The sequence below is a fragment of the Agelaius tricolor genome, unplaced genomic scaffold (genome assembly GCF_023055355.1).
Source record: "Agelaius tricolor isolate 1412-34295 unplaced genomic scaffold, bAgeTri1.0.p SCAF_1, whole genome shotgun sequence".
Classification (NCBI taxonomy): Eukaryota; Metazoa; Chordata; class Aves; order Passeriformes; family Icteridae; genus Agelaius; species Agelaius tricolor.
Window position 1 is genome coordinate 29,950,824 of NW_027269261.1, and position 24,294 is coordinate 29,975,117.

A 24,294-nucleotide genomic window follows, 5' to 3' on the forward strand; every position below is an offset into this window, starting at 1 on the left:
GGTATTTACATCTGTGTTCACGTCCATGCTTTTTCAGGTCCATCACTATTGATTTTGGATTCTCTGCTTGCAGTACAACAGTATTTACATTACTGTGATTTTTAGCTGTACATCTGGAGCCAAGTAAACAGACTGGGTTTGTCATCTTTTGCTTTCCAGTTGCCAGTCTTTAAGTCTGGACCATTGAAGTTTACACAGAACATCCCTTTGCTCTGCCAGCCTTTAGAGACTAACTTCCAACTCTCCCTCCATGCATCTCCTGCTCCATCCACAAATAAGCACAGGCAGCTGGAGTCATTAGATGAAGGGGTCAGTGCTGGTGAAGGCTAATGAGGCTATGACACATTTGCCCATAGATCATCCCATCTCCGAAACTTCAAGTTACAAAGAGCTGCACAGATATGGGCACACAGAGGAACTGAGGAATAGGAAGAACATGAGACTTTTCCTGCAGAGGAAAATTAAGGAAATATGAAAACAGACATAAGAGTGAGGTATTTTAAAATCCACTTGGTATATGAGAAACTATGGTGATTTCTAGCTTTAACAAAAGGTCTGATTGTGCTGCATTAAGTCATGGCCTTCTAACTTGAGTTTAGGTTACTTGGGTAAAACAGCACTGAGGGATCACAGCAGAGCCTTTTGTAAAAGCTAAGCCAGCTTAGAAGTCAAGTTACTTATAAAGGAGGCTAACACATTTTCAAGCTCAAGACACCACAGGTTTGCTGCCATTTATCTCTAAGCTCCGTAGATTAAAGTTAGCTCAGATCTGTCTGTGTGCATCCTGCATTTCCCATCCTAAACTGTGGTGCCAAAACAACACACTGGTAAGTTGATGTTGCTTTCCATAACTTCATTTCAGCACCAGGTAACATGCATATTAATGGTTAGAGAGAGAAGAAAAGAAGAATAAAAGGGATTGAGTACCCTACCTGTCACAGCATGGAATCAACTGGTGTTGCCTCTGCACAGCAATATCATTTTACAACTACTTGTTTATAAGTACTTCAGGATTAAAACTTATTGGCCAAGACTAAGTTTACTGTTTAGGTTTTGATGATGTTCTCTAGAACAAGTACCTGTTTAAAACATCAAGCTTTGTAAATTCATCCACTCAAATGATATTCTGTGAAGTGGGACAGGAAAGCAGGGATATTTCTCAGCTATTTTATCACAGACTGTCTTAGATTGTCTCAAAAGGTGACATGTGAAGAGTTATTTTCTTCCCGAGGAAGAATAAACTTCTGGCAAATATATACCATTCATACTATTCCTCTGCATGGAAGGTTGAGATAGGAGGCCTGAATGCACAGAGATAAGCATAATCTGGGAAAAATGTCAAATGCAGAAAAAAAGGAAGAAAGGTGATAATGGAAGAGTAGCCAGAGCCAAAAATTCTGGGAGGACAAATATTTCAAGAGGTCCCAATCAGAACATTAAACATGGATAAGTAAAAACAGTAGCTGTTCAAGTTCAGTAGAAAGACAGCCCCTGAAAAGAACAGACAGCTGAAAGTAAAGAATGAGACAGAAGAAAAACCATGAGGCAATGACAGACAGTCATTCAGGCCCAGATAAATATGGAACTCAAGAGATAACAGTCCATGGGAAAAAAACTACAGGAGATGAATATGAATTTTAAGGCTGTAAAATTCAGCCAGGCCCTGTAATCTGGAAAGGCTGTGGTACTGTTCAGAGCCAGAGTTCTCAAAAACCCTTCTCTCACTACTTGGCAAGGAATCTGATGCCTGTGAAGCTTCAGCAGAGCATAGCTCAATAGAAAAATATCATAGAGGCAAGACAATATCTGTAACATGACAAGGAAAAATTTAGTTCAAGGGTTTTGGAACCAACAGAGAAGGTGAGGATCCTTCAAATGAAACTTAAGTCCATGGAAATGGGAATATATGAAGACAACAAAGATGTGAAAAGTCTGCCTAGGTCACTTTTACTTACTCCATGCACCAGTTCCATCAATGTGACAGATGGGAAAAAAAAAAGGTGAAGGAGGAAAAAATAACATTGAGACATCTGGGGTTTATGGAAGCTTTTCTGATTTTTTGAATAAAATGTACCAAAAACCAAGGAGTATATTTTAAATACCTAAATTTTCATTTTGGACAACTCAGACACCTAAGTTCTAAGTTGACAGTTGATACCTAAGAAAAAGGCAGGAGAAAAACATTCCTGTACAGCATGATTTGAAGAGGTGAGGTAATTGCACATGGACAGTCCAGAGGTAGTGTCTGTATATATGCATGTGCATAGGTATAGCCACCCAAGATAAAAGTGAGGAGTCAAAGTTTTTCATGGAACATTTTGAATCTTCTAACCTAAAAAAAGAATCTTACATTCACACAAAAGAATGTGAGAGATGAATTTCATCTCCTTTAATTAGGAAGGAAGCTTTCAAGCTAATTCACCACTTCTGTTGCTGTATTATATTTCTTTCATCCTAAAAACTCCCTAATTCAATGGAGTCAACCAGTTTAAGGCTACCAGCTCTTTCAGGGAGAGAAAGAAGAGACTCAGAGATTGTCAGTTTTTGGAAAATGACACATGCATCTGCAACACACAGGGAAAATATGTTTAAAAAATTAGCCCTAAAAAGATGATTATACAGAAATCAATCACATGGACTGTGACAGAATAGCCTTTCAGAGAAGCCAAAGTAAGAGTGCAGGCACCAACTCTGATGAGGTCTGGATCCCACCCAGTATAGACAGATGATTCAAAGCTGGGCAGCGAGTCAGTCTTCAGAATCACACATTGCTATTCCACACTACACCAACAAACCCAAAAGATATACTCAATGAACCAGAAATCCAAGTAACCCATCCTCTGACCTACCAGTGAACTATATTCCCTCCTACCTTATCCCAAAGCCAAATACAGAATCAGCAAGGCAGGAGCCCCAAGGCCCTCTGCTATTCTCTTGAAGAATAACTAAAGAGTGCAGTAGTGCATAGTTTCTTCTGCATGTTCCATTGGAAAGGTAGACTGGAGTACCATCAGTTACTCATCATTATCTCTGTCTGCATAAGAGAGAACATGTTCCTAATTAAATTATAATGATGTTTGAAGTTCAAAATGAGACAAGAAAGAAGACCTGCTTTTGGGTTGTTCAAAGGAATTGGGATAAGAAAGATTTTTTTGTTTAGGTTGGGTCCATAGATGCCACTTAGAGATATTTACTTATTAAAAAAAAAAAAAAAAGAGTAAGGTGACATCAATTTTGACTTCTCTGGTTATAGAACCGGAACTAGACTGTGTTCAGACAGGTTGGGCAGGGCATAGTTAGTGTTGATAAAGAAAAGACCCAGTAAACAGTGCCCAGAAAGTATCACTGAAGCCTGCCTCAGGAAAGCTGAGCTTCATTTAAAACCACTTAAAAAGGAAACTCCAGAAATTAAGACTTGGTAATGAGTAAAAGAAGATCAGAGGCAGAACTACATGCTGATTGTGAAAAAACTCAATTAAGGAAATTGTACCCATCTGCAGTCTTGAAATGACAAGTTCATTTCCAGAAAACCAATATTCCTACTTCACAAGAAGAATCAGAACAGTGACCAGCTTAAAGCCATTTTCATAAACTAACAGTTCTAACTACATATATTCCTCATCTCTGTCTTCTATAGGAAGTACATCTAGCAAGAAGAAGGTTCCTTGTATAAATATTTTTAAGCAAAAACAGGGTCTGAATGTTAGACTCTATTGGGTTTGGGTAGCACTGGCAGGGGTGTGTCAGGACAGTGGCAGCCTCTCACAGGAGGTGCCAGAAGCCTTCTCTGTGTCTGACAGAGCCAATGCCAGCTGGCTCTGAGTCAGACCCAGCACTGACCAAGGCTGAGCCCATCAGCCATGTTGGTCATGGCTCTCAGGTAACATACTGGAGAAGAGAATAAACACCGTGAAACAGCAACTTCAGCTGGAATGAGGATATGCACAAGAAACAGCAATGAAGACCCCAAAGGCAGTAGGGGTAGAAGTGCTTCAGGTGTAGGATCAGAGATTGCCCTGCAGCCTGTGGTGCAGACCATGGTGAGGCAGCTGTGCCTCTGTAGCCCATGGCAGTCCATGGGGGAGCAGAGATCCACCTGTAGCCCATGGAGGTTCACTGTGGAATAAATACCTGCCTGCAGCCTGTGGAAGACCCCACGCTAGAGCAAGTGGTTGCCCAGAGGAGACGGTGGCCCATAAGAAGCCCATGCTGGAAGAAGATCCTGGCAGGACCTGTAGGTCCATGGAGAAAGAAGCACACACTGGAACAGGTTGCTGGCAGGACCTATGAGACTGCATAGGACCCTGGCTGGAGCAGTTCACAAAGTACAGCAGCCCATGCTGGAGAAGTTCATGGAGAATTGTCTCCCATGTGTGAGACCCCTCATGGGAGCAGGGGATAAGTGTGAGGAGTCCTTCCCCTAAGGAGGAAGGAAGAGCAGAGACAATGTGTGATGAGTATCACCTTGTGCTGCTTGAAACAGAAAGTAGAAACACATGGAGTAAAGTTAAGCTCAAAAAGAGAGGGATGGGAGGAAGGTATTTTTAAGGTTTGGTTTTATTTCTCATTATCCTTCTCTGATTTGATATAAATTAAGCCAATTTCTCTAAGTTGAGTCTGCTTTGCCCATAATGGTAATTGGTGAGTTATCTGTCCCTGACTTAATCCATAAGCCTTTCATTATATTTCTCTCATGGCCAGCTGAGGAGAGTGACAGAGTAGATGTGGTGGGCACCTGGCCTACAGCCAGGGTCACCCCAGTATGTATTCATATAATTGATCAAGGAGATAATTTTTAAACAGCTAAACTTCTGTCTTGCATAACACACAGTCTGAAAAAAGCTCTAAACCATACCAGTAGAACCAGATTTGGGCCAGCTTTGTTTGACAGCCAACTCTGCTTAGCCACCATAAAAAGATTCAGTCTATTTCCCATGTAACTGTGAAAATCAGTTGTGCTTCAGAAGCATAATCTTTATATAGCACACGTTAAATATAATCCTGCATAAGATCTACCATGAGATTTTTCCTACTTCCATACCTGATAACAGGTGTGGCCATTCTGACTCCATACTTGGCATTGGCTGCTGTCCATAAATCAAGGGCAACCCAGCCTTTTACAAACACTAAACGCCTTTGGTGTTGTCACCAGGAAGCACATCAGAAGTGACCATGAAGTCAGCTGTGCACAAAGCTCCCATGAATATATCTCAAACACACAGTGGGGAAAGATAACAAAAAGGGCATGCACAAAAACATTTAGCAGAAGGTCCTTACTCAGATTGAAAAATTTTCCCACTGAACACCAGGACAAAAATCACCTGGAAATTAAATCTCAGGTTGCTAATACCAGAGAGCCTAAAATTCCCCAAACTAGTCTAAAAACAGTGCTACTAAAAATATTATTGTAACTGAAAGCCTCTTTAGTAATGAAACCTTCGTAATACTCTCTTTTGACAATTTAACTAGCTTTTCAATTTAAAGCACTATATCTTGATTTAATAAATGGAGATGCTGTTTTTTTAAAACAAACTATCAGGTTGTTGTTCAGGCTACATCCAGGTTGTATATGAAGTGCTACATAGTAAAAAAATAAATAAACACAACAGAATGCTTTCATTATATGAGGACCTCTTTAATAAAAAAGCATTTATTTTCTGCTAAGACCATGCTATCCGTTCTTCCTCATATCACAGCAAAGCTATTGCATTACTTTTCAAAAGAGACCCTCCTTTCATGAGCATTAATGATGCTGCATGCTTACACACTGCTCACATACTGAAAGCTAGAACTTTCACACGTCTTTTCCTAAAATCATATGGTATCCTGAGTTGGAAGGGACCACCAGGGTCACTGAGACCAACTCCTGGCCTTGCACAGGACACCCCAAAAGTCACACCATGTGCCTGAGAGCATTGTCCAAATACTTCTGAAACTCTTGTCAGGCTGGTGCTGTGGCCACTTCCCTGGGGAGCCTGTTCCACTGCCCAACCACCCTACAGGTGAAGAACCTTGCCCTGATATCCAACCTGACCCTCCCCTGACACAACTTCAGGCCATTCCCTCAGGTCCTGCCATTGGCCACCACAGAGAAGAGCTCAGGGCCCAGTCTGTTTCCTCCTCAAAATGATCCACTGGAAATGGATTGTTTTGGTCATTTGCCTTGGTCTTGTGACTGAATGGCAACTGCAAGATTTAGACAAACAACTGAGCTTCATTTGCAAGCAAGGCTTACAGTACCATGCACAGTACACTCAGTGTATCACAAATGTATACATTCACTAAGAAATTAAAGAAAACACAGCAGGAATGTTCATCACCAAGCCTGCAGAGTTCGAACCTGTTAAATGTATTCAGTATCACATTTACCAGGAGGGTGTTGACAGGTGGAAGGTAACAGCAAAGTATTTTGTCATTCCTATAAATGAATGCAGCCATTTGTTTCCTTCTATGGACATTATATGGCCTTTAAAAAGTATATTTATTTCTGGCTCTGCCTGTCCTATATGAACCTTCTCCCCAGGACTGAGGAAGTACAACTAATCCTGACCAAAGAGCTCTAACAAGAATTACCAGCAGAACACAAACTCATGATTCTCTGTTTCTGTGCAACAAGTGAGGAACCAAAAAGAGAGAACAATGAGAGACTGTTTATTAATATTTGATCAGAGTCCTCTGGAAGCCACATTTTGGTAGGAGGCTGAAGTTCAGCCTCCTAAGTCCATGCAAGTACTGACCAAGTATCAACAGCATAATCACCTTCTCTTCTTTAGTATCCTGAGAACTCCTTCAGCATCTATTACCTGCACACAGGGCTCAGAACCTCACTGAGCCACAGGAGCTGTGCAGAACTTGTGTTACCTCCATGGGAGGAGGAGTACCTGGATAACACAGAGACCATAGTCAGGTATCCTCTCCCAGTTCTGTCACGTATTTCCAATGAGAGAATAAAGGTGTACGTATAGTACAATTAATGTCACTTCTTCATCTTGGGAGACTCACAAAATGCAATCAAAGCATAAGGGTATAGGAGCTAAAAAACTGAAAGACTTTCAACCAGACTAATTTCTTACATACAGGGCCAATCATTACCATTCCTATTTATAAACTAACAAAGAACCAATTAGTGACTACAAGCCTTTTTGTACAACAAAAGGGTATGCTCTGAAAAAGGTGCAGGTCATCTCCAGCTAGTTCTACTCATTCTATGCTGGCACTGATTAGAGATATTCTTCACCTGTAAATTTAGATTCTTTCTGATGAAGTTCATTAGGATGGATGAGAAAAGAAAGACACCGGTTCTGCTTCTTTGAATACAATGAAAGTCAATAGCAAATGTATCTAATTATGGTCATCAAAGCATAAGCACCTCACATGATGAATTATTAAGACTATTTAAATAAATCTGTTGGAGAAGAGGAACAGTAATTATATTGAATTAGGAAACAAGTCCCAAATATTCTTTTGCACCAGTCCCAGGAACTTAATTCCAGGAGTATCACAGCATATGTCACAGCTGAGATGGCCGCAATACACAGAGTATCACCACACAATTTCAGAAGGCTTTAGCATAACCCATACAGAGTAACACCATACCTCATCTGACTGCTTCCAGTATCCACCCATACAGAGTAACATCATACCACATCAGAAGGTTGCAAATGTCTGCCCTCCCTGTTCTTTATCCCAGCCTTTTATACCCCTCATGTTCATGCATTGCACCTGTGTGCCCTCTGTTCCCTTTGGTGGTTGGTCAGTGCCCCTGGGCACTCCATGGCTCATTACCTCCAACGCTGCTCACCTGCTTCTCAGAGCTGTGCCCATTGGGGATGAGGCTCAGCTGCAGCCCTACTCCCAATTACCACAAATCCTGGACCTACACAGGAAGATTCCAGAGTTATCTTACTTGGTAAAATCCCAGCAGTGAGGCAATACAAGGAGTGCAGGATACAGCAAGCTGTGTGTGCATACCTCTTAGCTACAGAAACAGCGGAGATAATAAAAGAAGGTATATTTGAAAACTTGCTCTTGGAAAAATTATTGAAAAAATGCCAATGAAAAAATTTCTTTGGTAATCAAAGAAAAAACAATCTCAACATACACAGAAAAATACAGACAACAATTTCAAAAGAGCTCTGAACCACTACAGTCTCCTTAAGATGACAGATCTGAACAGAAGTCCCACTACCCTCACACTGTCTGCTCTGCCTACCTAGTATCTACCATGTGCTGTGATACTGCAGCCAGACCTTTAGTTTTGGCTTCCTCTCCTCTCAGTCTTTTGTCTTTTTTTCCTTTTGTCCACCAAAATTTTCCAGTAAACTTCAGACATCTTGCCTGAGACTGGTACTTCCCTGCAAAAATTCCTGGTTTTGATATACTCTGCTAAATAAAAAGCTGTCTTGTAAGAGACATTCATCCTAAATCATTCTGCTGAAAGATCAGTAGCATCATGGTAAGGATAGTATAGAGCAGCATGCTGAATGGACTGTAGTGTTTTTTTCTACTGAGTTTAAGGGCATTTGAAGAATCTTGTAAATGATGCCATCAAGGACTACCCAGAGAGGGAAGCTGCATGGGAATATACTGAGGTCACAGCAAACCTTACTCAGCTTTCTCTTTCCCCTCCTTGCCTGCCCTCAAGTGCAGCTTAGCGTGGGATTCTGACAGCAGGATTTTCCCACTGCAGGCCTTTGGCTTCATCTCTCCATCAGCCTCTGGCCTCAGTTCTTCTCAGGGACTCTCCATGCACTCTGAAGAACAAAGATCCCAGGCATTTGTCTGGGGCTCTGGGAGCTGCTTGCCTCATTCCTTCTGAGGAAACAGCTGGAAAGTTGCCCTCCAAAACTCATTTGTGAGCTGCATCCCCTCTAGAAAGTTTTATCAGCTGCTCGTTTCAAGCAGGTTTTTATAGAATAATGGGAGAGCTGGACTGCATGAAAAGAACTGGATCAATGTCTTCGCTTATCCCGGGCACCAGATCACTCTTCACAAAGTCCCTAGTTAAAGCTTTTTACAGATGCAAAAACATGCAGGCCACTTTCTCTCCCTTCCCTTCTCACCCTCCTGGAGTCAGAGGTAACAAAAAGTTACACATACTGTCTGTCTTGGAAAATGCAAACAGCCACCTTTTTCTGCTTCTGTCTGAGAATTGTCTGACAAGGCTAAAAAGCTCTCAAGTCCAAAGGTTTTATCAAGCCAAGATACAATGACACTGATGAGGAAGAATATAATGAAGAGATGCACAATTTTAATTATATTCCCTCTTAGGGAAAAAAAGGAGAGAAAGATAAGAATCCTCTTACATCACAGGAGGATAGTAAGAAAAGGGAAGAACTAATAAAGTTAGAGAGTAATGTTGGCATAAAACCAAATGGGCATGAACAGGTTACGAACGAATTTAGTTTGGAAATTAGAAGTAGATTTATAAACATCAGAGTGAGGTTCTTGAATGGCTTCCCAATAGGAAGCAACAGGAGCAAAAGCCATTCAAGACAGAGATCAATAAATTAACTAAGAAAATCCTGCAACATAATTTCCTGCAATTACAGAAATGGTGTACTCCATGGCTCAGGAAGTCTCTTTCAGTCTTGCACACATCATCCTCTGCTGAGCCAAGACAGGATAGATAAATAAATAAAAACTAGAGACAAGGTACATTAAAAGTGGAATATTGGCAGGGCAGCTAGAATAAGGGTGAGTCTACTTTCTTTATTAAGCAATTTTATGGATTTTTTTTGAGCAACATTTATTCACCTGCATGTACTTACGTATTTTCAGGTAAAAATTTGGATCATAAGGGAAACAGAAATAAAGTTCTGTGATATCTATGCAAGGAGCAGGATGGAGGTGAACCTTCCCACCTACCATACAATCAGTTGACTACATTGTTAGAATTATCTTCACTGATCTGTATCCAGGGGTTAAAGCTGTCAAAGGAACTGTAAAAAGAGGTAAATAAGTGAGAAAATTAACAAAGAAAATAATGCAGGAAGAATTCAAGTGAAACAAAGAAGTTTCATAGCTGAGAAACATGTGGATGAGTACAGAAATGATCACCCGTCTTTTTCAGACTTTACCGAAGTTTTCCTGGAAAGAGGTCTTTGAAAGCATTCAAAAGAGTCAGCAGGGAGAAACCACTTCACATTCTCTTTCTATATTGAAAAGCCCAGGATAATACAGCCCTAGTCTACACACAGGAAAACAGTAAACACATGAAGCTGAACAAGCATGAAAAATACAGTACTGTAACGTAAGAAATCATCTGTGAACTCTCCTGTAGCACATCAAACACGAGGTATTCATTCATTCCCACAAATATAGTCAGTGTTGATCTATAAGCTGCAGCACAATATTACACATTTCAGTTTCATGATAAGCTGCTGCTCTGTATTACACGTTTCAGTTTCATGCATTTAAGCCAGACAAACATTCCCAGGGGATTGAAAGAACCCGCTACAGTGAATTGTGGTTCTATTTTGGATCATATCACAGCATAACAAATCACAGTTTCAGACACTGGGATAAGGGGCTCAATAAAGCCAGTAGCATGATAACTTCATGTATATCCCTTCCACATATGCAGCCATGTGTAGAATCAAATCCACCTCCAACCTCTCAAACTATACAACTACAAAGTAATGATCACTGTCATACCAACATATATCCATTATTCATCAACATATATACTCTTAAATACACATCATTTATTACATACTGTTGTACAGCAGTAGCTATCTAAACCTGTCCACACACATCAACACTGTTTACCATATCTGATCTCTTACAATGGAAAAAAGCAGAGAACAGAAATGTTTAATGCAGAAGTTCTTTTGGTGGTGCTGGTTTGTTCTGCTGATTTTTCATTTATGTCCCATACAAAGTGGTCCTCAGAAGCAGAGTCCCTATACCAGATCAATGTCTTCTATATGTATTTGGTAACCCACCAGCTCCCTGTGACTGCTGTCCCACAAGAAATTCTGAGGGCTGAGAATGATTCACTGTTGGTCTAGCAGATTTTTGGTGTCAAACAGATTTGTAAATTAAGTAAGGAAGGAAAAAAAAAGCCAAAACTTAAAGACTGAATTGGAAAAATAGCCATATTGCAGGTACCCTGTGCTAGAACTCTACTCCTGTTGATCTTCCCTCTGGTTCCCAAAGAAATCACATTAAAACATGCAAGAGCATTAAAAATGAGGTTTTTTTTATTAAAAAAACCATTTATTTACAGCACCTTGTGCAGATTAGCAAATTCTTCTGAAATATGAAAAGATTTCTGTTAATCACTCCATAAAGATGAGAGACAAGACTTCCAAGAGAGTGCAAATATTTCTGAGGTAAGAGATGCTGTATTTTCCCAACGAGTTTTGCACATTAGATGCCTGACTATTCATGTCATTTTGTTCTCAAGCTGAGAAACTGAACATTTCTCTCTGAGCTATTTTGATTGACTGGGCCTTGGGACATGAAGTCAAAGTAACAAGCATGACTATAAGTCTCCAAACTTTCACAGCCACTTTCTTGTTGTCCCTATTGTGCTCAAAGTTGAAGCGCTGTAGTAGTTTCATTCCCTCCACCTAATTAAGTTGCATTGAAAAAGTAATTGAAACTGGGAAAAAACAGCTTGTCTAGAATATGTTTTCATTTTTCCATTTTAATTTCACCTACAAGTCAGCCACTTTAAACATGACATTGGATGGTTGGCAAAAGCATCACATTGTTGGTTAAAACCTAACATCACTAGAAGTCCTTGTTTGTTTTTGGGTATTTTCTCAAGTGGAAAAAGGAAAAAAAAAGGGAAAAAAAAGGATTTTTCAATATAAATAAATCCCTGAAGGGCTTCCAACCAAAATGCTTATAGTATTAGACGATGAAAGAACTGTTAGGGAAGTGAACAAGAAACAGGAAGTTGGAACTACCTGGCCAAGCTTCACTCTATAACCTGAGTAGTGTGCCATTAAAAAATAACCAGCACAAAGAGTGAAAAACAGCTTCCAGTACAAATATATACTTTTATGATCAAGTTCTCCACAGACAGAAATTTAATTTTTTCCTAGAGAACATGATTAAAAGACAGTCATTGTTTAAATCTCAGGGAAAATGGGAAGCAGACATATATACAAACATAAAAATATAAAGTTTGCATAATATTTAAAACAGTATCTCTTTTTAAAAAACACAATATCCTGCCAAAAGGTTTAGTCTACACTTCAGTTACTACACATCCTTGCAGGTAATACAACAAACCCTGTGCCACTGTCCCACACAATCCCTCTGTCCCACCCTGAAAGAAACCATCTGTAGTTCAGAGGTTTTGATTTCTAGATGAGCTTAAAGCAAAAGCTCACATTAAACTTTCCAAAGGGCCTCTGAATCAGGAAAAGAACACAGAGCCTAAAAACACAAGGCTTGTGTAACGCAAGTGGAGTACTGAAAAACCACATTGAATTGGGAGATTGAATGATTCACAGGGCTGGTAATGGAATACAATATGTCCTTCTACCAGGTCACTAGGCTGCATCCATTCTGGATGATGACCAAAAACCATTCCCATTTGATTACTGCTCATGTGAAATGAATTGATCAAGGCTATCCTGATAAGCGAGCAAGTTTGCCACTTGAAACAAAACGATCCACAGGGACTTCTGTCAGCAAAACCTAATAAGATTCAAGAAGAAGACATCTCAAAATCTAAAGAGTCAGCTCATTGTCAGGTATCTGACAATGCTGGCCAAAAATAAAAAATACGAAAATACAAAAAGAAGTTGAACAGAAAGATGCTAAATGTTAAATTTTGGGTTAGATCCACTGACTGACCCAAAACATACAACTAGAGAGCAGCACTGGGGAAGGTGACTCAGCCATGGTTCAAGGTACCACTTATTCTGTGACTGAACAAAGAGACTGCAGTCTTCCAAATCTATCAGTTTAACAGCTTTCACCCAAAAAAATTAATTTTACCTTCTTAAAAGCAAAGCAAAAAAAATCTAACTCACCAGTGAAGTTGTCCAAGATTTTTTGAAGACAACAATCCTTCAGCTTACTGGGATCTGTACTTAATGGACAGACAGGGTGCCAAGAGAGGTAGTTCAGCCCCAGCTGCCAGTGCACCTTTCTGTTCCAGCAAACCCAGCTTCCTGCCTTTTAGCACACACAAATTTGGCACAATTCATCAAGTAAGTATTCGTTTTAATAAAGTATCAAATTGCCAGAAAAAATATTTTGCTTGCCTACCAAAAGATAAAAAGTGAGCCTTTAGCATGTTTTCTTAGGAAAAGTAAAAGACAATAAAAATGTTGCCATCTTAAGGCAAACACTAAAGCTTTTACTTTATTTTGGGTCTGTTTAAGCTACTGTAACATGTACTAAAACAAACAAACTCCTCCATCCACCTCTGTAACCCTGCATCCTAGAAGTATATGATAATTTCCAGTGTGCTGTCAAAGGCACATGAGAGTGAAGCACTGGTGTGGGCATGCACATACATGCACACATACACACATAGTATTTATAAACCCACTGCTGTAAGGGATTTGGCGTTTATTTTTTTAATTAACTGCAAATGATAACACAAGAGCTTTTCATCTGGCATGAGCTTGGATTTCATCAGCTGCTGGAAAAGATTCTCGTGGAGAAATAAAATTACAGTGTTTCTTCATGTACTTTCCATGGATTTCAAAATAAACAGAAGTATATGGTCATGCCAGTTAATAAAGGGATGTAGGTAAAGTTACAGATACATCTTGATACACACCCAGAAAGAGGCTGCAGAGCTAGACATGCTCAACACATCATATTGGCTAAATGACAAAACACCCAGGTGAGAAAAAAAGTGAAGCCCAAGTGAAAAGAACTGGGAAGGGCAGTTGCAAAGAGTGCCATGAGCCTTCCTGCTGCCCTGGCTATTACATTATACACAACGTGGCATAAAAGAGATTTCATTGTTTGAATGCTCCTTCTGCCCATACACCTTTCTCACCATGTCACATTTCTCGAATGGAAAAATGTGTGACAGCAGGAAACTAAAAGTGATGCAGATAACTTCAGAACTGCTTTTAATCTCTGCTCCATTTCAAAAGCCATAAGCTGCACTGTGAATCAGTTCCATGCCACACCCCATCCCATTCCCTCCTCTAAGGGACCATTTGACAAGATGGTAAAAATCAGCCCTGAGTACAAAACTTATTTTTTCCCATGAAGGCACTGAGAAGTGCAGCCCTTACTAAATAATACCACTGACAGCTGCCACCTTGGTTTTTCCCTCTCATATGGAACTTTTACAATCCATGATCTCTTGAATTTATGAAAAAGGAGGATGGAGAAATCTCAGCAGTACCTTATTTGGTACTTAGAAAGCTAAAAATTCCTACCTCTTTTCCTCATTTCATGCTACAAAGCACATCAACTTGCTACATACTTTTGCCAAATGCTCAGAGGATTATTTCACAGGTTTCAGGGTGTAGCATAAAGAACAAAAGGGATTTCGCCACTGCTTGATTTACTGGCTGGCAAGGCCAATGCAGTATTTAAATGTGATTATTTAATGATACGTTCGGTCACTACCATGTTTCTGAAAGCACAATTAAAGTGGTAGAGTGTCTAAAAATGTTTAAAGACCTCTTGTTTATTATTTTTACATTTAAGAAATAATCCTCTCAACAATAGATTTAGATTAAAGAGAGATTGAAATTTTCAAGGATTCCGATGAATCTGGTGAAGAAGAAAAGAACTTTGGAATTACATATAATAAAAGGAAAATCTCAGTCATCAATTGTCTCAGACATGAAATGGCAGATGTACATATGTGAATTTGTACATATGTTCGTATATGAAAATAAATTAATTCTTTGGAGGATGCTTATCCACATGATTATTGACAGATCTGACAGTCTCCCTGGGATAGTCAGGACTAGCTACACAGAGGTATCTACTTCACTGAAAATATTCTTTGGGGAACACATTCCTGCATTAATTCCTTTCCATATCCACCTTCAGAGCTATTAAATCTTATTTACTTTCCTTCATATTCTGTCCAAGCTAACATGTTTTGATCTTGCACAGGACATCTTGAGAGGTCTCCACTTATACAGATAAAATTGTCCCACGTGTAATAGAAAACGTGGCATTCCAAAAGCTGAAGTAGAGACAGACAAATAAATCAGACATAAAACCACACCTATAACTGTTCAGTATAAAAAACTACCAAAAACCTCTTCTTGAAGAAAAGAGTAAGTTACCATGTTACCAGCACAGTCAGTCTTTGATATGAAACTGGGGTTTTAAGTTGGGATCTTTGTTCTGTTATGTAAAGCTGGAAGAGGCTTTACCTGCAACAAAGAACAAGGCCAGATTCACCACAGCTGTGTGAGCACCAACAAGCCTTCATAACCTGTGGTAACATCCAGCACTTCCTAAGGCTGGAAACAGTCTAAGAGAAAAGATTTTGCAGTAGGCTTCATCAAGTAAACTATTATAAGATGCTCAAAGATTAATTAACCTGAAGCTCTGAGAAACAATGATATGAACATTATATTAACAATCAAGCTGACAGTAATTTGTTGAGTAATCATGAGTCTTGCTCTGGCTGAACTCACTTAGCAGAGCTACTGTCAGTGTAAGCAAGTATTATACAAGTGCTCCATTGGCACTCACAGAATTTATAGCACTGCCAGCCTGCTAAGTATCGACTGGCAGGTAAAAGGATTAGTGGTCTCTAATGAGAAAAGCTATTCAAGGAAGATCCATTTCTTTAATTTAGCATAAATACAGGTGGAGGATCCCTTTACATTTTAAATATCATATGCATATGTCATATTAAGCTAATGTTTTGGAACTGCAGGAGTTAACTGCATGACCCCAGCATCAGCCACAGGCAGACTTACAGTGTTGACTCCCAGGTACAAAGTTACTCTAAGCAAAACACTTGGGAGCAAAATAAAACAAATATTAAAGTGAATTTCCAAACAATACAGTAAAAATCAGATCTGGCACATCATACTATTGTCTCCATTTGTGAAGAAAACGTTTTAATTTGAAATATAGGCAATTAGGAGAATTAAACTGAAACGACTACAGTTACCATACTAAACGTGATGCAGACAAATAGTGGGGAGATGCAACTTTTAAGAGCTTAGCTGACATCAGCGATGGTGGAGGTGACACTTTGAATGCATAAATTAGCCTCCTACGAAGGCAAGCATCTGCTGGGTTCAAATGTGCCTCAGAGTGTCAGATAGTGCTACCATTCTCAATGAACTTGCAATCTGCTTGAAGGGAAGTGAAAAAGATTCTCAATAAGTTACTGAGGCAGTAGCCAGACAGACACCTGATTAATGCCTGCTAGTTCAGAGAGGAACCAAAGAGGGAAATCTTTCCTCTGATCCAATAAATAATTTTTACAGGTTATTCATACCTGGATGTCTAATAAAGCATAAGGAGTATAAAGAAATGGCTGCTTATTTCTTGAAAAGCTATTAACACCACACAGGTACACCACTGCACAATAAGTGTTTTACTCTCTCTTGCAGGTAAGAAAGTTGTCTTCTCTTCACATACTCCACTGATTCGGCAGAGGTAGTAGAACTCTAAATTTTTCAATGAGGTATAATAATTGGTAGCCAGAATGACTGTGTTCCATATGGTCATTCAGTTATTTTAATCTGCTTTGCCCAGCATGTCTCACATTAAGGTTTTGAGAACCTGCAAATCTCTCCAGTCCACTGCAAGTGATTTGTAAGTAACAGGAATACAGTCAGACAGAAAAGTCTTGTTCAAGGCACAACCAAAGCCCTGGGTCACAATAGAAACATCAAGTTCTAACAGAGGCTGGATCAGAGGGGAAATTGACAGCTCTGGTCCTTCTCTACTCACAAGAGAGCTACATTAGTTAAAATAATATCTTCATTCCTTTTAAAGCCTTTGATTTAAGTAAACCCAAAATCCTACTCCACAAAGAAGAATATTTTACACCCCAGGTAATACACAAGCAAGTATACACACACAAAGGTGTGAACAGATTATTGCTGCATTTTCTAACTCTTTGTTTATATGAGTGAAATATGGCACAATTGTCAGCCTCTTGTTGCAGTATTGGGGTTTCTGTGAGGAAAGCTGTACACCTGGACATGACCCTTCCCCTTTCCCCAAACTACTTGACAATATGCCATTCAGTCGTTAGGGTTCTCAGTCTTAGTCACTTGTAGATCTCTGCTGTACATCTGTACTGGATACAAAGGATATGTTCCCATGTCAGACTTCCAATTCCAGCCTGCAACATGATCAACACTGAGTGACAGTTCTTCCTCATCTTCCACACCACTACTGAAGTAACATTTCTGTCAAGAGATTCCACAGTTTCCCTTCCCTTCTTGATCCAGTATGACTTCACAACACACTCCAGAAGAGATAACAAGGTCATAACCAGGCTCTAATATATTTCTCTTTGTAATTCAGATCATCTTGTACAACACAATCAAACAAAAAAAACTGCCCCCAAAACTTAAGGGAATGAAAATTAAAAGCATTGGCTGCTCCAACTGGATGCTACGTACTATAGCTCTGCGCTCGTGTGAACAATTGCTGGTTTAATGGTTTAAATCATCTCCTCTCCACTCGATTTTCCCTTGGATTTCCAGCAGCTCCCCGTTCCAGGGAGGCTGATGCCGGGTGCAGCAACAGCGCCCTCTGTCCACCACGGGGGAAATGGCACCTCCTGCCTCTGCCCTCCCAGGGCTGACGATGTATTTACTTAAATTTAAACAAATATATACATTTGCCCGGCAATGCTTTGGCATCCAGGTTTACACTGACAGCACAGCTCTTAAAAGTTCCTTCTACTTGCTGTACAAATCTCAGTGTGTTTAAGACTTCAACACGAGACTTGTGTTTACTCTGGAAAAGTAAATGACAAGCCATTATTTCAAGCTTCTTGAAAGTTGGGGTTTGTTTTATTGGCTTTTTTTTGTTTGTTTCTTTCTTTCTTTTTTGAGCTCTTTAATCATGTCCTAAGGAAAAGCCAATTACAACTTTTACTAGCTTTCTGTCCCCCGACATAAAACAGCACTTGCTAGTTTCTCCTTCCTCACTCCTGCAGCAAAGCTTCTATGTGGAAAGAGGATTTCAAAAATAGGAGCACAAACACTGACAAATCGTCAAAGTTTTTTTTACACTTTTATTTTGCCTCCATGTTTTCCCAGCTGCTCTGTTTAAAAGTAAAAGAGGAAAAAAAAAAAAAAAAAAGCTTGCAAAGAACATTACAAATTAAGAAACTGGAAAACTGCAGTCCAAGGAAGAGGATGTGACTCTAGTTTGACTTACCAATTTCATCCAGATGTATATTTTCCTACTTGCTTTTTACAGCGGCTGAGCTCAGTGCTCAGGAACGTCCATCCCGTGTCAGGGAGCCGGGCAGAGCGCTGATCCCCACGCTGGATGCTGCCGAGGGAGCGGAGCTGGGGTGCCTGCTCCCGCTCCTGCTGCTGCAGCGGCGGCTGCTGCTGCTGCTGCTGCTACGTGCGCTCTCTCGGAGCCGGACCAGGAACTGCTTCCCATTCCCCAGCGCCGCTCCAGCGCTGCGGGCTGCGGGAGGCAGGGCCGGCCCCTGCTACTGTGCTGCGCTTTCTTAAAGGGCCCCGCGCCGGCCTGAGGGAGCGCCCGGCCCCGGGGCCGCCGCCGCTGCTCGGGGGCGCTGCGGGCGGCAGCCAGGGGGCTCAGCGCCGCCGGGACCGAGACACGCTTTCCTGCATGCCTCGGGGAGAGGAGCCCTCTTCCCCGCAGCTGTGCGGGGCTCGAGGCTTCAGGTGTGGCGGGGTTTACCCTTGCCTTCCCTGGCGCTCCCCGCAAGGCCGGCGCGCAGAGGCGGCGCGGTCCCCGCGGGTCCCGGGACAGCGGGAGCAGGGTCCCGGCTGCGGCAGGGACCACCGCGGGGAGCCCTCGCCAGCCTCCTGCTCCGTGAATTCCACTGCGGCACACTGTCCCCAAACCACGGGGGATGAGGGATTTCCCCTGGCACTCAGCTCAGTCTGACCTTAATAGATTTTGTTCCCTGTAATGGTGAGGATATGATTTAACTGAATAAAAAGCCCTCATTCCCTAATTTTTCCACTCCATTCATTCTCCAGATAGCTTTAATCCCGTGTAAACCTCTGTTTCTACCATGTTCGCTGATTTCTGACTTCACTTTTAACTGTATCTGATTTTAATAGCTAGATTAATGTTGGGAAGTTGTCTGCCTCGTGTGTGTTGCTGTCTGCACTGAAAGAAACCGCATTCTCTATTAAATGGAAACACTGAAATTCAGAGATAGTAACACCATCTGCAAAATCTCTTTTTTTTTTTTTACTCTTTGTATGTATAAGACATTCATTTTTTGTTGCAATAACTGAACTCTCATGATGACAATACCAATCAACACATATCACAAGGCAAAGTCATATATATACACACACAGATATGTGCCTCTTTAATGACATATCCAGAGAAAACAAGTTACAGGGGGAAAATGCTGCCTTCAAACTTGCAGGCCAAACCAAACAAGATGAGGCCAAGTCACCGCTGTCCTGTCCTGTCTGCCTTCACTTAAACCAATGCACAATAAGCACAGAACAGGTACAAAATTGCTTGCAAGCCATGGTGTCTTTCTGTTTCTTTGGTCCTATGGAGGAGAACATGGGTACAAACCAAAAATTGAATGCAACCATTTAAATGATAATGGTCCATCACAAACAGGCTCAGTAGGTGTCCACTAACTACTGGCATGTATACCTTCTGCCCTGTAAGCAAAGTAGCCATTTGGCCACATGACTAAATTACAATACTCAGCACTATGAGCCTTCTATGAAACCACAGGGACCCATCAGAGTTCCTCTAGTATGAGCTGTACTATGCTCCTGCCTTTCTCAGCATAAAGCCTGAGAAAGTTTTATATTATTTACATATGCAAACTACATGTGATGCAGGGTAGAACAGATCTTAAAATTCCATCAGTCTTCCCCTCTGTTCACACATTCCCATCGGTCTATTAATTCTCACTTGCCACTCACATCTCTAGCTACCACTTTTTTCATCTCTTCTTCTAAGTCCTTCCCCATTTACTCCCTCTTTCCCTGTTCTGCCTGCCACATACTTCTGTATCTGATCTCCACTTTTTAAGCTCCATCTAACTGCCTTCCTCTCTCCTCCTCACCTTTTAACTTCTCAGATTCTCATTGGAAAAGGAAAGAAGGCCTGAAAGGAGACCTGGGAATGATTAACCAGTTCCTTCTCTTGCATCCCTCTCCTTTCTATGGCAAAGGTTCTGGAGACTGAGACCTGTATCCAGGCCTAGAAACTAACTTGCAGCAGCAGGCCAGGGCACAGGGGTTAGGTATGCCCACATTACCAAGGCTATCTCCCTGCTCACAGGTCCGCACTGAACCATTTATTACGGCACAATGTAGCAAAGATAAATGGCCCTTGTCCATTAGCTAAAATTTAATGAAACCCCCATCTTTAAGACAAAGCTGGTCATCCATTTGGTGCCATAGCTATGGTCATTCTGATATGTTCAAAGCAGGCAGTGTCTGTCTACAAGACAACAGGGTAAGGTGCTGCAGTGGATGGAAAATTGAATGGCAAAGATACCAATGATGGAGAGAAACTGGGGGCTGGGGCAAAGCTAAAGTGATGCTCTGCTGCTCCACACGCACAAAACAAGAACATGGAAAACACCAGAAAGTGCCAGCAGGAAACAGGCTTGTGCCACTGTGAGAATGATCTCATCACCATAAATGTTAAGATAAAAAAGGAATATCTGCAGTTCCTTACATATGTTGCTCCTTACTCTCCTCATAATCCCATGTGAAAGCTGGCCCCCTCTCACCGCAGCATCTGGATGTTCCACTGACAGAGCATTGTCTCATGTTTGCAGCACAACTCCTGTTTTCTATTACTGGCTGTAGGAGAAATGTGTGGTATATTAAACAAGGACATAGAATTTGAATTCTGATGCATGCTTCAATATTTAGTCACCAGTAAATGAAACTAGATAATAACTGATTATTTCTCTGACTCTGTTCACTCAATTACAATGAGGTATATTAAATTCTGGTGTTACATAAATTCAATACTTGCATTAGTAACTGCTTGGAATAGAAGTTTATGGTGAATCCAGTTTTTTATTATTAAATACTGAACTAGAGAAACCTCAGAGAAAACTGAAAAGTGTTGCAGTTTGCAGAAATGTTTGATTCAGTGGAGCATTCCCCTTGCACAAGAAGTGACATTTAATAGGAGGTATTTTGGTGTCTTGGCTTACAGGGGACAGCAAAACCAAAAGTCCTGCCAAGGGTGCCAAAAAAGAAAAAGGTGTGTTTGTCTCTCTGAACATTGTATCACATAATTTCTACTTTGCAAGGCAGCACAAACATACCTACAAAGGCAGGTCCTTCTCAATTTAGGAATAAAACTATTAAAGAAATCACCAATTTTCACAAGAATTTCTAGGTTCTGAAGACCAAGGTCAAAACCAAAGAAGCTGTAGTATTATTTATTTATAAGGGCCCAGAATAGTTAGAAGTGAAAAGGGGAAAGGGACATAGAAAATCAAATAGTTTGCCACTCAAAACTGTATTCCTTTAAGAAGAGAGAAGCACAAGCTTCTCTGAGATGTTGCTCCACCTCTGTAGATATGAAGTGTTTGTTAGATCCCTCATCAAAACAAAAGGACACGGGTATATTAATCTAACAACAACAGTGTCCATTGTGAGAGGGGACCCAGTGCCAGGCTGCCTGCTCCATCTGACAGTGAGAGTAAACACCACGGCTCTGTGAGCTTGGCTGCGTGCCTTGCCTGACACCACCACCCCGTGCAGCCACAGGGTCAGCAGCTCAGTCACCACAGGGTACAGGACTAACAGCACTTTCCTCCCCTCACATCATCTCTGCAGTTTCTGAAGTGCCACACAACATTTTGAGCATCCCTCCAGTCTGAAATACAGTATGGTAGTAACACTGCTATACACTGATGTTGGATGTAAGGTGGTGGTGGATCCATCGCTATTGTCACTTACCAATGAAGCACACAAAATTCTGTCCCCTGTTGCTGAGGGGCTGAAGTGAGGCGTGTATAGTCAATACAACAGAAATGTACATTTGTTTAGTTTATATAATCCTCCTAAAATTAATTTTAACTTTAGGCTGAAACCACACCAGATGAATAAGGACACTTCAATTCAGGGATATATATAGATAGATAGATATATATATATATATATATATATATATATATATATATGCGCAGGGATACATGTGTATATATACATACATATACATATACATATACATGTATATATATATATATATGCTTTTTCAGATTAAAGCCTAACCTAACCAACATCTTTAATATTGTTGATACATCACTTTGAGAACCTGCCTTGAACTTACAAAATTAAAGATTTGGACAAAGCTCACCTGAAATAACATTCATTATTATTTAATATTTATAACTTGTAATGCCACAATTTTTTTTTTGCATTTGATGAACCATAATGTATGTACACACTTGTGCATGTATGTATGCATTTACACATGAGTATATTCAGGCAGATGCTTGAGTGAAACTGTGACAGGGTTAGATTGCATCTGATTTATTGCTGGTGTTGTTGTTTTCCTGCAGCATTCTTTACACTGTGGAAGAATATGGTTTTGTAAGATGCCACTGCAAACCCAGCACAAGCATTTATTTTTGGTGAGTTTATTTTCTCAATTAAAAAATAGTTAGGAATAAATAAATAAATTTGTTCCTAGGAACTAAACCTTATCAGATCTGTAAGAGTTGTGTAGTTAATGGAAGTGATGGCATTCAATATGAAGATAACTTCTTGAAAATGCCTGAAATCAATGTACTAGTTATCAAGCTACTTCTACTAATTGTTCTTAAATGAAAAGATTGGGTTTCCCTTTCATAAAATGGCCCACACCACAAAATTTAGGTCAACTAAAACTGCATTCAAATCTGTATCCATCATAATAAGATGGTGGACCTTCCTCAAGGCAGCACATTTCAATTTTCACCCTTTTCCCTGTGTTTTTCCTGTGTTGTTTACAGCTCCTTGTCTTCTATTGGCTTCTCAAGCCTGTTAAATACTTGCACCTGTATTGGTTAAGATGCACTAAGTGGGCTGCACAAGTTGTGTGCTGGCAGGGGAACGGAGAGGAGAGGAGAGGAGAAAGAAAGGGAGGGGAAGGGAAGGGAAGGACAGGACAGGACAGGACATCAGTATTTGCTGCATCTTGGATAACAGCTATGGAAAGAGGAAAGGCATTTACTCTTCAAAAAGAAGAAGCTTAGGACCTTTTAGAAAGTGAGTCGTCTTTACCTCAGCTGGAAGTAAAAACAAAAAAAATACGAAACTTTTACAGGAGTTGTTTCTTTTCTCCCTGTAGTTTTGCTTGGTATATCTCAAACATCTTCAAAGTGAATCTCTATTTTCAGATAACAGCCCAACTCAAACCCACATCCCTGAAGGCAAGAGAGTCAGAATCAGCCAGAATTAGATTAAATTTCCTGCCACTAAAACTCATCTGTAGGCAATTAAAGGTAGTTACCAGTCCCTGACAACTGTAAATATTTGTAGTCAGCAACTTCATCATGGCTTCATTTGCCTCCCTTGAAGAAATTTGTGCTCACGCTTAACACCTTATGACCATTTTGAACTTCTTTATGATATCTTGCACAGAGCAGAGCTTTAGAAAAACAGTTGTTCAGCTGAATTTCATTTAGCAAATTAGAGGGCACTGATTTGTGCCCTCTAATTGCAATCTTCCTCTGCCTTCCCCATCATTTTTGATTGCTTCCTTCTATTCTGTATATATTTTCCCATCTTCCAGAGGAATAGTTTTTATTTTAAAAGTCTCTGTTCTACCAAATGGTCACCTTACAGGAAGATGCAGTATGCAGGCAAGTGACCTGCATCACAAATGTTATTATGAATATGTTGTTGTCTACATTGTACTAAATACGTGAACTAAGGCAGCTGAGCTTGTCCCTTGGCAGCTGTTCCAATAATGGTCTGCTTAGTGACATACTTCAGTGTTTTTCATTTGAAGGATTTTTTTGCCTTTTTGAAAAAGAATCCAAGCTGATTAAGCTGCACTGCAACATAAACTTCCACTAATAGAGTTTCGGCTCTGAATGATCAGGGGTTGTTTTCATTTTTATTCCCCTGATATATGCACATGGACTTGTTTAGCTGCATAGAGGGGAGGGGCTTGGGGGCCTTTTTAAGTTTTGGAAGTGATTAGGAAATACCTGATGGT

At 40.4% G+C, this 24,294-nt stretch overlaps 1 protein-coding gene across 3 annotated transcripts in view; it reads right to left on the reverse strand.

Annotated features, from left to right (window-relative positions):
* The window catches only part of DAAM2 (dishevelled associated activator of morphogenesis 2), a 209,273-nt gene that overhangs the window by 163,527 nt on the left and 21,452 nt on the right, over positions 1-24,294 (reverse strand). For 2 of the 3 annotated variants that reach the window (XM_071428227.1, XM_071428211.1), the window contains exon 1: positions 18,316-18,540. The exons of the other annotated variant lie outside the window; for it this stretch is intronic. The gene's annotated coding sequence lies outside the window, so the exon portion shown is untranslated. Of the gene's footprint in view, positions 1-18,315; positions 18,541-24,294 lie in introns of those variants that run through there. 3 annotated transcript variants of the gene reach the window in all.